This window comes from Ipomoea triloba, chromosome 11 (assembly GCF_003576645.1).
Source record: "Ipomoea triloba cultivar NCNSP0323 chromosome 11, ASM357664v1".
Lineage (NCBI taxonomy): Eukaryota > Viridiplantae > Streptophyta > Magnoliopsida > Solanales > Convolvulaceae > Ipomoea > Ipomoea triloba.
Window position 1 is genome coordinate 22,836,847 of NC_044926.1, and position 10,565 is coordinate 22,847,411.

General features: G+C 35.0%; 2 non-coding genes across 2 annotated transcripts; both read right to left on the minus strand.

Moving 5' to 3' along the window:
• Nucleotides 1–6,146: 6,146 nt before the first annotated feature.
• TRNAI-AAU lies at nt 6,147–6,220 on the minus strand. Its single transcript has one exon. It is a non-coding gene; the product is annotated as a tRNA-Ile (tRNA).
• Nucleotides 6,221–8,043: 1,823 nt separating this feature from the next.
• Nucleotides 8,044–8,117, minus strand: TRNAI-AAU. The gene has a single exon. It is a non-coding gene; the product is annotated as a tRNA-Ile (tRNA).
• Nucleotides 8,118–10,565: the final 2,448 nt, after the last annotated feature.

Below are 10,565 nucleotides of genomic sequence, written 5' to 3' on the forward strand. Positions count from 1 at the left end.
TTTGACTACAAAAAACCACAAAAAAAAAAAAAGAAAAAGAAATATAAGATATAAAAAAATCACTAGCTTGTGTGGTTGCTCTTAGGGATCATATGATTTTTGGGTTGATGTTTTAATAGGTATTTGTTCGGGTTAATTCCATTTTTGGTCTTAGATTTATAGGTGGCATTCCACTTTTAGTCCTTTTCTTTCAAAACATCCACTTTTGATCCTAGTATTATTGTGGCATAGCCATTTTTGGTCCTCCATCAACAAAACAGTTTAAATTTCGTCAAATACAAGAGCATTTTAGTCTTCAATTTTGATTTTGTTTCAAAAAATAAACATAAAAAATATAGCGGGTCAACCTACTTTGTATAAAAAGGATCAAAATGTCATTGTATTTAACAGCATTTCAATGATTTTCTTGACGGAGGACCAAAAATGGTCATGCATTTCAATGATTTTCTTGACGGAGGACCAAAAATGGTCATGCCACACAATGATTTTCTTGACGGAGGACCAAAAATGGTCATGCCACAAAATGATTTTCTTGACGGAGGACCAAAAATGGTCATGCCACAATAATACTAGGACCAAAAGTGGATGTTTTGAAAAAAAAGGACTAAAAGTGGAATGTATGCCACCTATAAATCTAGGACCAAAAATGAAATTAACTCTATTTGTTCCAAACTTGTCAATCTAGAGTTGTCTATCTTTTCTAAGGAAGGTAGTAGACAATCCATTCTTGATACTAATAGCTAGTTAGGTCGAGGAACTTATATATGGTAAAGAGGTACTAGGGGAATTTGTGCTACCACTAATGGTAAGAAATTCATGTAAAGTACAGTTAGCATTAAACGCTTATCACTTCTTACATCAAAAGTTATAGTTAGTAGCGAATGTGTAACTTTATTTCTTTATAGACTGCTATCACATTATTCAAGACACTGGGTGCTGAATTTGGCCTTTACCTTTTACCGCCTAATAATCTCATAGCCACTGATTGAATACTAGACTTGACCTTTTACGGAACTCCACCCAATAACTACCATCCATAACTAGCTTAAAGATATTTTGGATGATGATTAGGAAGAGATAGCTTTTAGAGCTCGATCCATCCTTGTACACCAAATTGGTTTCGTTTTTCACTACTTCGACTACTTAACTAGCTTAAAGATATTTTGGATGATGATTAGGAAGAGGTAGCTTTTAGAGCTCGATCCATCCTTGTACACCAAATTGGTTTCGTTTTTCACTACTTCGACTACTTAATTGTAGTAAGGTTCCATGGTTATCCTGGCCTTGTGTTTGTTTTTTTGTTGTTGTGAATTTTGGGATGTTGGCACATGCTCACCACCGTGTGCTGATGAAATTATTTATTTTTGTAAATATGTTCTTTATTGTAATGCTTGGGATGTCAACCCTCGTTCTGTTGTTACGCCATGAACCCGAGTCCACCTTGTAAGGTAGACCCGGATCTATGTTCACAATTTCATAACTCCATATTCATAATTTCATAACTCCATGTTCACATTTTCATACATCTATGTTCACAGTTTTATAACTTTATGTTCACAATTTCATAATTCCATGTTCACAATTTCATAACTCTATATTGTGAACATAGAGTTCTAAAATTGTGAACCATATAGAGTTCAAAATTACATCTATAAATTGTGAACATAGAGTTCTAATATAAAATTGTGAACATAAGAGTTATAAAATTATGAACATATAGACTCGGGTCCACTTGCGGGTCCATAGCATAATTTGCCACCCCGTTGTACTGGGCTACTGGCCAAGCCTTCAAAATATTAATGAAGCAATTTTCGACTCATTTCCTAACTACTGTTATATCATTGCATTATACATCTATAGCTACTTGATTAGGGACTATATATCATGCATGGGTGATGGGTCGATTACTCAGTTGAAACTTTTTGTATTTCATCCATTTAGGCCTATATATCAACACAACATGATTCTGCAAATCCATTACAATCAAGTGGCTAAGCTTGGTCAAGACCACCACCAACTTTTTAATTGCTTATTTGATGTCTTGTAAAATAGTGAAAACAAAGTCGGGCAGATATCCCATCGGCTCCAATTCAAATACATTCAACTTGACAGATATCCCATTGTGCACATGCAGATTCATTTGTTTGGGTATATATCCCAACGAACATCCGAGGGCATGTGAGACCAAGCATTGGTGGATTCACGGTGGGGGCAGCCCATGTTGGATATCTCATTCAAGTGGAGCGGTTTCCTGTTTGCTTTTGTCCCACATTACTTTCATTAGAAACCTTTTCCCTCCTTTCTAATATCACCTTCTTTTGGAATATTTGAAATATTATGGAGGAAAAGGAAAGGGGGAACACCATGCATGCGTTTCTTGCTTTGCGTGTGTGGTGTAGTAATATTTTGCAGATTTTTTGTGGCTAGTATTGGGAAGGCAGTTATTGCAGAAGCTATAAATACCTGCATTCCGCATATTCGTGCGTTTTAATTTTAATTGTGAGAATTAATTCGCAGCAGTTCTGTGTTACCCAGTCGAAAGCGACCGGTCCCCGGCAAATCGCTTTTAAGGCAATGTCTTCAACACGTCACTGATTTTCTTGGTTCTCTTCTCAAACACCTATCTAGCCAGCCTACAGTAACGTAGTATAATCTACAACATTTTCTATATCTTTTCCCAACAGTTAAAAGCGATTTATTTCAAGAAAATGTTGTCCTTTATTCCCAAGTCTACTACCGATCTTTCCAAGATTAAACCACTTAACGGTCTGGATTACCGTACGTAAGTGGGCCGTCAAGATGCTCATTTACTTTGAAGCTGTCGAACTTAACTACATCCTAACTATTCATCCACTCAACGAGATTAACCTGTACGAACGTACACAACCAAAAGTTGCTGAACCGCCCCAAGCAGAAGTTCAGGTCACAATCCTAGATGCAACTCCAGATCCGAAGACACATGATCCCAAAACACCATCTTCACGTTCGCCTGATTTGCCATAGAGTGATCGTTCTAAATATGAACGAGACAACAAAACAGTGCGAGGCATTATGCTACACTTCATGTCTGATGTTCTATTAGACATATATGCTGGCTACAAGTTCGCGAAGGAGATCTAGGACTTGTTGCGAAGGAAGTATGGTGCAGATGATGCAGGCCGCAGGAAGTATGCATTCGAACATTGGCTTAACTTCAAGATGGTGGAAATAAAAGCAATCATTCAGCAGGTTCATGAGTACGAGAACTTGGTTGTTGATCTAGTGTCAAAAGAAATTCCGGTAAGTAACATGTTACAGACCTATGCACTAGCTGAAAAGCTACCTGAACATCGAAGAGGCTTGTCGCCTCAGACAAAGGTCTGTTTCTTTCCCTGAAAATTTAAAGGCTAATGTCATTGAAACTAGTGTGAAAGGTGATAGGGCAAAACCTGGAAGTAGAGGCTAGAGCAAGAACTGGGAAAAAGGGTTCAAAGTTAACAACAACGGTCGGTTCAAAAACAACAAAGGCCAGAAGCAAGGGAAAGGCGGCTGATGCTTCGTCTGTGGGAAACATGGACACCGCGCAACTCAATGTTACCACCGAAAAGGAGCAACTGATCAGAAAGGCACTCAACAAGAGGCAAGGAACCAGGCAAATATGCTCGAGGATGCATGCAGAAGTGGTGGCAGTAGTGGCGACCCTAGAGACAAATGTTGTGGAAGGTTCTGAAGAGTGGATAGTTGACACGGGAGCCTCCCGTCGTTTCTGCACAAAACAAGAGATGTTTCAAGACTTTCCAGGCAATTGTTAAAGGTCAAGAAGAGCAAGTTTTCATGGGAAATGACAGTATGACTGAGGTAAGAGGTGTAGGAACTGTAGAGATCAAACTCTGTTTTGGAAAGTACATGTTTTTGAATAATGTGATGTATGTTCCCTCTCTGAGGAGGAATTTGGTCTCAAGGCCTTTGTTGGTAAGGGTTGGGATCAAACTAGTGTTTGAGTCTTAGCGCATGATAATGAATCGCAGAGGGGAGTATTTGGGGAAAGGGTTATTTGTGTGGGGGGCTGTTTGTTTTGCCTCTCATTCTGTTTACTTCTAAAAACATTGATACATTTATGAATAACCTTGCCAGTGGTTCTGGCGCTTCTGCTAATATTGCTATATCTTTTGATGTGTAGCATGGTAGATTAGGACATGTGGGCTTTAAATGCATAAACAAGCTAAAAAACATGAATATGTTGTCAAATTTGCAAAATGACTCCCTTCTCAATGTGAAAAATGTGTTGAAGTAAAGTTTGCTAAAAAACCTTTTTCCAATGCGAAACATCTTTCTACACGTGCCTTAAAATTGATCCACACTGATATAGCTGATTTTAAAAATACTGAAACTAGAGGTGGAAAACGATATTATATTTCCTTTATAGATGATTTTACTCAGAGAATACCTCATAAAAAAGCTATGAAAAGGACATGTCCCTAACCTAAAATACTTCAATGTATGGGGGGTGCTTAGCGAAAGTGAGTCTTCCCTCGTTTAAAAGACCCAATGTTGGGTCTAAGACCTCATATACAATTTTTGTTGGATATGTAGAAAATAGTGCTGCATACAAGTTCATGTACCTAGACAATAAGTCTATGTGCGAAGCTTGGGAAGCGGAGTTCTTCGAACAAATTTTTCCACTAAAGCAATCTCCAAACAACTCACAAATTAAAGGAGTGAGCTCTCTTCACTTCCTACTTCTCAGATTGAGAATGAGCTTGATCAACCGAGGAGAAGTAAGAGGCAAAGAATTGAAACAACCATTGGATCAGAGTTTATAACACACATAACTGAGTTGAATAATATAAATGAAATTTTTGATCAGTTTGTATGTCAGCTAATCTTAGAAGAAGAGCCCAAGTCCTTCTAGGCTGCCATGCGCTCAGTTGATGCCGTCTTCTGGAAAGAAACCATACAAAGTGAATTAGACTCCATTAAGTCTAATCACACGTGGGAATTGGTTGACCTGCCCAAAGGGGCTAAACAAATCGGATGCAAGTGGATTTTCAAAAGAAAATTGAGACTAGACGGGTCAATTGAAAGATTCAAGGTAAGGATTGTAGCCAAGTGCTACAAACAAAAGTTTGGTGAAGACTACTTTTGCACATATTCGCCAATGACTAAAATAGCTACCATACGTGCATTATTTGCCTTAGCCTCGTCTCAGAAGTGGATAGTCCATCAAATGGATGTAAATACAACCTTCCTAAATGGCGTTCTGGAAGAAGAAATCTACATGGAACAACCACCTAGATGTATTGATCCAGGGCAAGAAAGAAACGTATGTAGACTTATTAATCTCTGTACGGACTTAAACAAGCTCCGAAATAGTGGTATGAAAAATTTCATAAAACATTGTTAGATTTAGGCAAACACGGGAAAATCAAAAGAAAAAAAAAAGACTTCCAAAATTCAATTTCGGCTTTCAATAAGAACCCTAAATTTAATTGTGTTTTGAAAATAATATAATAACGTAGTCAATAATAAGTGTGATGGCTCACACAGATCTCGAACCTGTGACCTCCGCGTTATTAACACGACGCTCTAACCAACTGAGCTAATAAGCCAATTGAAAAGAATTAAATAAAGGTAGAAGTTTAAAATTGCTTCTTTATATTGGTAAATTTGGAAATATAGGAAGTTCAACCCATTGGAGCATGAGATCTAGCCTATAGAATTGTGAAATTTAAATTGGCACTACGATCAAAAAAGCATATAACGTCGAATATATAATGTAAATTATATCAAATGTGAATTCAATATTGCCTAATGGTGCACCTATACACGATTGGACAATTTACATAGCTTTGTGTTCATTGGTAGTGTGCTGTCGTTGTGGTGGTGGTGTGGTGAAACTGAAAAATGTCTTTCGACAAAAAAATTGGGAAGTCATTTTTTGCAAAACTGAGTCTTTTTTCCATTGACTAGAATGAATTTTCTCTTTTCAACTAAATTTTATTTACATAACCAAACACAGGAAAATCAAAAGAAAAAAAAGGACTTCCAAAATTCAATTCCGCCTTTCAAAACGAACCCTAAATTTAATTGTGTTTTTATTATAAGAGACTTCAAATATAATAACGTACCAAAAAATAGTACAAGTTCAAAGTCAATAATAAGTGTGATGGCTCATACAGGTCTCGAACCTGTGACCTTCGCGTTATTAGCACGACGCTCTAACCAACTGAGCTAATAAGCCAATTGAAAAAAATTAAATGAAGGTAGAATTTTAAAATTGCTTCTTTATATTGGTAAATTTTGAAATATAGGAAGTTCAACCCATTGGAGCATGAGATCTAGCCTATAGAATTGTGAAATTGAAACTGGCACTACGATAAAAAAAGCATATAACGCCGAATATATAATGTAAATTATATCAAATGTGCATTCAATATTGCCTAATGGTGCACCTATACACGATTGGACAATTTACATAGCTTTGTGTGCATTGGTAGTGTGCTGTCGTTGTGGTGGTGGTGTGGTGAAACTGAAAAATGTCTTTCGACAAAAAAATTAGCAAGTCATTTTTCGCAAAACTGAGTCTTTTTTCCATTGAGTAGAATGAATTTTATATTTTTTTACTAAATTTTATTTACATAACCAAACACTGGAAAAACAAAAGAAAAAAAAAGACTCCCAAAATTCAATTTCGGCTTTCAAAACGAACCCTAAATTTAATTGTGTTTTGAAAATTAGAGACTTCAAATATAATAACGTACCAAAAAATAGTACAAGTTCAAAGTCAATAATAAGTGTGATGGCTCATACAGGTCTCGAACCTGTGACCTGCGCATTATTAGCACGACGCTCTAACCAACTGAGCTAATAAGCCAATTGAAAAAAATTAAATGAAGGTAGAATTTTAAAATTGCTTCTTTATATTGGTAAATTTTGAAATATAGTAAGTTCAACCCATTGGAGCATGAGATCTAGCCTATAGAATTGTGAAATTGAAACTGGCACTACGATAAAAAAAGCATATAACGCCGAATATATAATGTAAATTATATGTAATGTGCATTCAATATTGCCTAATGGTGCACCTATACACGATTGGACAATTTACATAGCTTTGTGTGCATTGGTACTGTGCTGTCGTTGTGGTGGTGGTGTGGTGAAACTGAAAAATGTCTTTCGACAAAAAAATTGGGAAGTCATTTTTTGCAAAACTGAGTCTTTTTTCCATTGACTAGAATGAATTTTCTCTTTTCAACTAAATTTTATTTACATAACCAAACACTGGAAAATCAAAAGAAAAAAAAGGACTTCCAAAATTCAATTTCGGCTTTCAAAACGAACCCTAAATTTAATTGTGTTTTGAATATAAGAGACTTCAAATATAATAACGTACCAAAAAATAGTACAAGTTCAAAGTCAATAATAAGTGTGATGGCTCATACAGGTCTCGAACCTGTGACCTGCGCATTATTAGCACGACGCTCTAAGCAACTGAGCTAATAAGCCAATTGAAAAAAATTAAATAAAGGTAGAATTTTAAAATTGCTTCTTTATATTGGTAAATTTGGAAATATAGGAAGTTCAACCCATTGGAGCATGAGATCTAGCCTATAGAATTGTGAAATTGAAACTGGCACTACGATAAAAAAAGCATATAACGCCGAATATATAATGTAAATTATATCAAATGTGCATTCAATATTGCCTAATGGTGCACCTATACACGATTGGACAATTTACATAGCTTTGTGTGCATTGGTAGTGTGCTGTCGTTGTGGTGGTGGTGTGGTGAAACTGAAAAATGTCTTTCGACAAAAAAATTGGGAAGTCATTTTTTGCAAAACTGAGTCTTTTTTCCATTGACTAGAATGAATTTTCTCTTTTCAACTAAATTTTATTTACATAACCAAACACTGGAAAAACAAAAGAAAAAAAAAGACTCCCAAAATTCAATTTCGGCTTTCAAAACGAACCCTAAATTTAATTGTGCTTTGAAAATTAGAGACTTCAAATATAATAACGTACCAAAAAATAGTACAAGTTCAAAGTCAATAATAAGTGTGATGGCTCATACAGGTCTCGAACCTGTGACCTTCGCGTTATTAGCACGACGCTCTAACCAACTGAGCTAATAAGCCAATTTAAAAAAATTTAATAAAGGTAGAATTTTAAAATTGCTTCTTTATATTGGTAAATTTGGAAATATAGGAAGTTCAACCCATTGGAGCATGAGATCTAGCCTATAGAATTGTGAAATTGAAACTGGCACTACGATCAAAAAAGCATATAACGCCGAATATATAATGTAAATTATATGTAATGTGCATTCAATATTGCCTAATGGTGCACCTATACACGATAATGTGCATTCAATATTGCCTAATGGTGCACCTATACACGATTGGACAATTTACATATTGCCTAATGGTGCACCTATACACGATTGGACAATTTACATAGCTTTTAATGGTGCACCTATACACGATTGGACAATTTACATAGCTTTGTGTGCATTGGTACTGTGCTGTCGTTGTGGTGGTGGTGTGGTGAAACTGAAAAATGTCTTTCGACAGAAAAATTAGGAAGTCATTTTTCGCAAAACTGAATATCTTTTTTCCATTGACTAGAATGAATTTTCTCTTTTTAACAAAATTTTATTTACATAACCAAACACTGGAAAATCAAAAGAAAAAAAAAGACTTCCAAAATTCAATTTCGGCTTTCAAAACGAACCCTAAATTTAATTGTGTTTTGAAAATTAGAGACTTCAAATATAATAACGTACCAAAAATAGTACAAGTTCAAAGTCAATAATAAGTGTGATGGCTCATACAGGTCTCGAACCTGTGACCTTCGCGTTATTAGCATGACGCTCTAACCAACTGAGCTAATAAGCCAATTGAAAAAAATTAAATAAAGGTAGAATTTTAAAATATCTTCTTTATATCGGTAAATTTGGAAATATAGGAAGTTCAACCCATTGGAGCATGAGATCTAGCGTATAGAATTGTGAAATTGAAACTGGTACTACGATCAACAAAGCATATAACGCCGAATATATAATGTAAATTATATCAAATGTGCATTCAATATTGCGTAATGGTGCACCTATACACGATTGGACAATTTACAGAGCTTTGTGTGCATTGGTAGTGTGCTGTCGTTGTGGTGGTGGTGTGGTGAAACTGAAAAATGTCTTTCGACAGAAAATTTTGGAAGACATTTTTCGCAAAACTGAGTCTTTTTTCCATTGACTACAATGAATTTTCTATTTTTAACTAAATTTTATTTAAATAACCAAACACAGGAAAATCAAAAGAAAAAAAAAGACTTCCAATATTCAATTTCGGCTTTCAAAACGAACACTAAATTTATTTGTGTTCTGAAAATAAGAGACTTCAAATATAAAAATGTACCAAAAAATAAGTGCAAATTCAAAGTCAATAATAAGTGTGATGGCTCATACAGGTCTCAAACCTATGACCTTCGCGTTATTAGCAGGACATTCTAACCAACTGAGCTAATAAGCCAATTGAAAAAGATTAAATAAAGGTAGAATTTTAATTGCTTCTTTATATTTGTAATTTTTGAAATATAGGAAGTTCAACCCATTGGAGCATGAGATCTAGCCTATAGAATTGTGAAATTCAAACAGGCACTACGATCAAAAAAGCATATAACGCCGAATATATAATGTAAATTATATCAAATGTGCATTGAATATTGCCTAATGGTGCACCTATATACGATTGGACAATTTACATAGTTTTGTGTGCATTGGTAGTGTACTATCGTTGTGGCGGTGGTGTGGTGAAACCAAAAAATGTCTTTCGACAGAAAAATTAGGAAGTCATTTATCGCAAAATTGAGATTTTTTCCATTGACTGGAATTAATTTTCTCTTTTTAACTAAATTTTATTTACTTAACCAAACACTGGAAAATAAAAAAAAAAAAAACTTCGAAAATTCAATTTCTGCTTTGAAAACGAACCCTAAATTTAATTGTGTTTTGAAAATTAGAGACTTCAAATATAATAACGTACCAAAAAATAGTACAAGTTCAAAGTCAATAATAAGTGTGATGGCTCATACAGGTCGCGAACCTGTGACCTTCGCGTTATTAGCACGACGCTCTAACCAACTGAGCTAATAAACCAATTGAAAAAAATTAAATAAAGGTAGAATTTTAAAATATCTTCTTTATATTGGTAAATTTGGAAATATAGGAAGTTCAACCCATTGGAGCATGAGATCTAGCCTATAGAATTGTGAAATTGAAATTGGCACTACGATCAAAAAAGCATATAACGCAGAATATATAATGTAAATTATATAAAATGTGCATTCAATATTGCGTAATGGTGCACCTATACACGATTGGCAATTTACAGAGCTTTGTGTGCATTGGTAGTGTGCTGTCGTTGTGGTGGTGGTGTGGTGAAACTGAAAAATGTCTTTCGACAGAAAATTTTGGAATACATTTTTCGCACAACTGAGTATTTTTTCCATTGACTACAATGAATTTTCTCTTTTTAACTAAATTTTATTTAAATAACCTAACACAGGAAAATCAAAAGAAAAAAAAA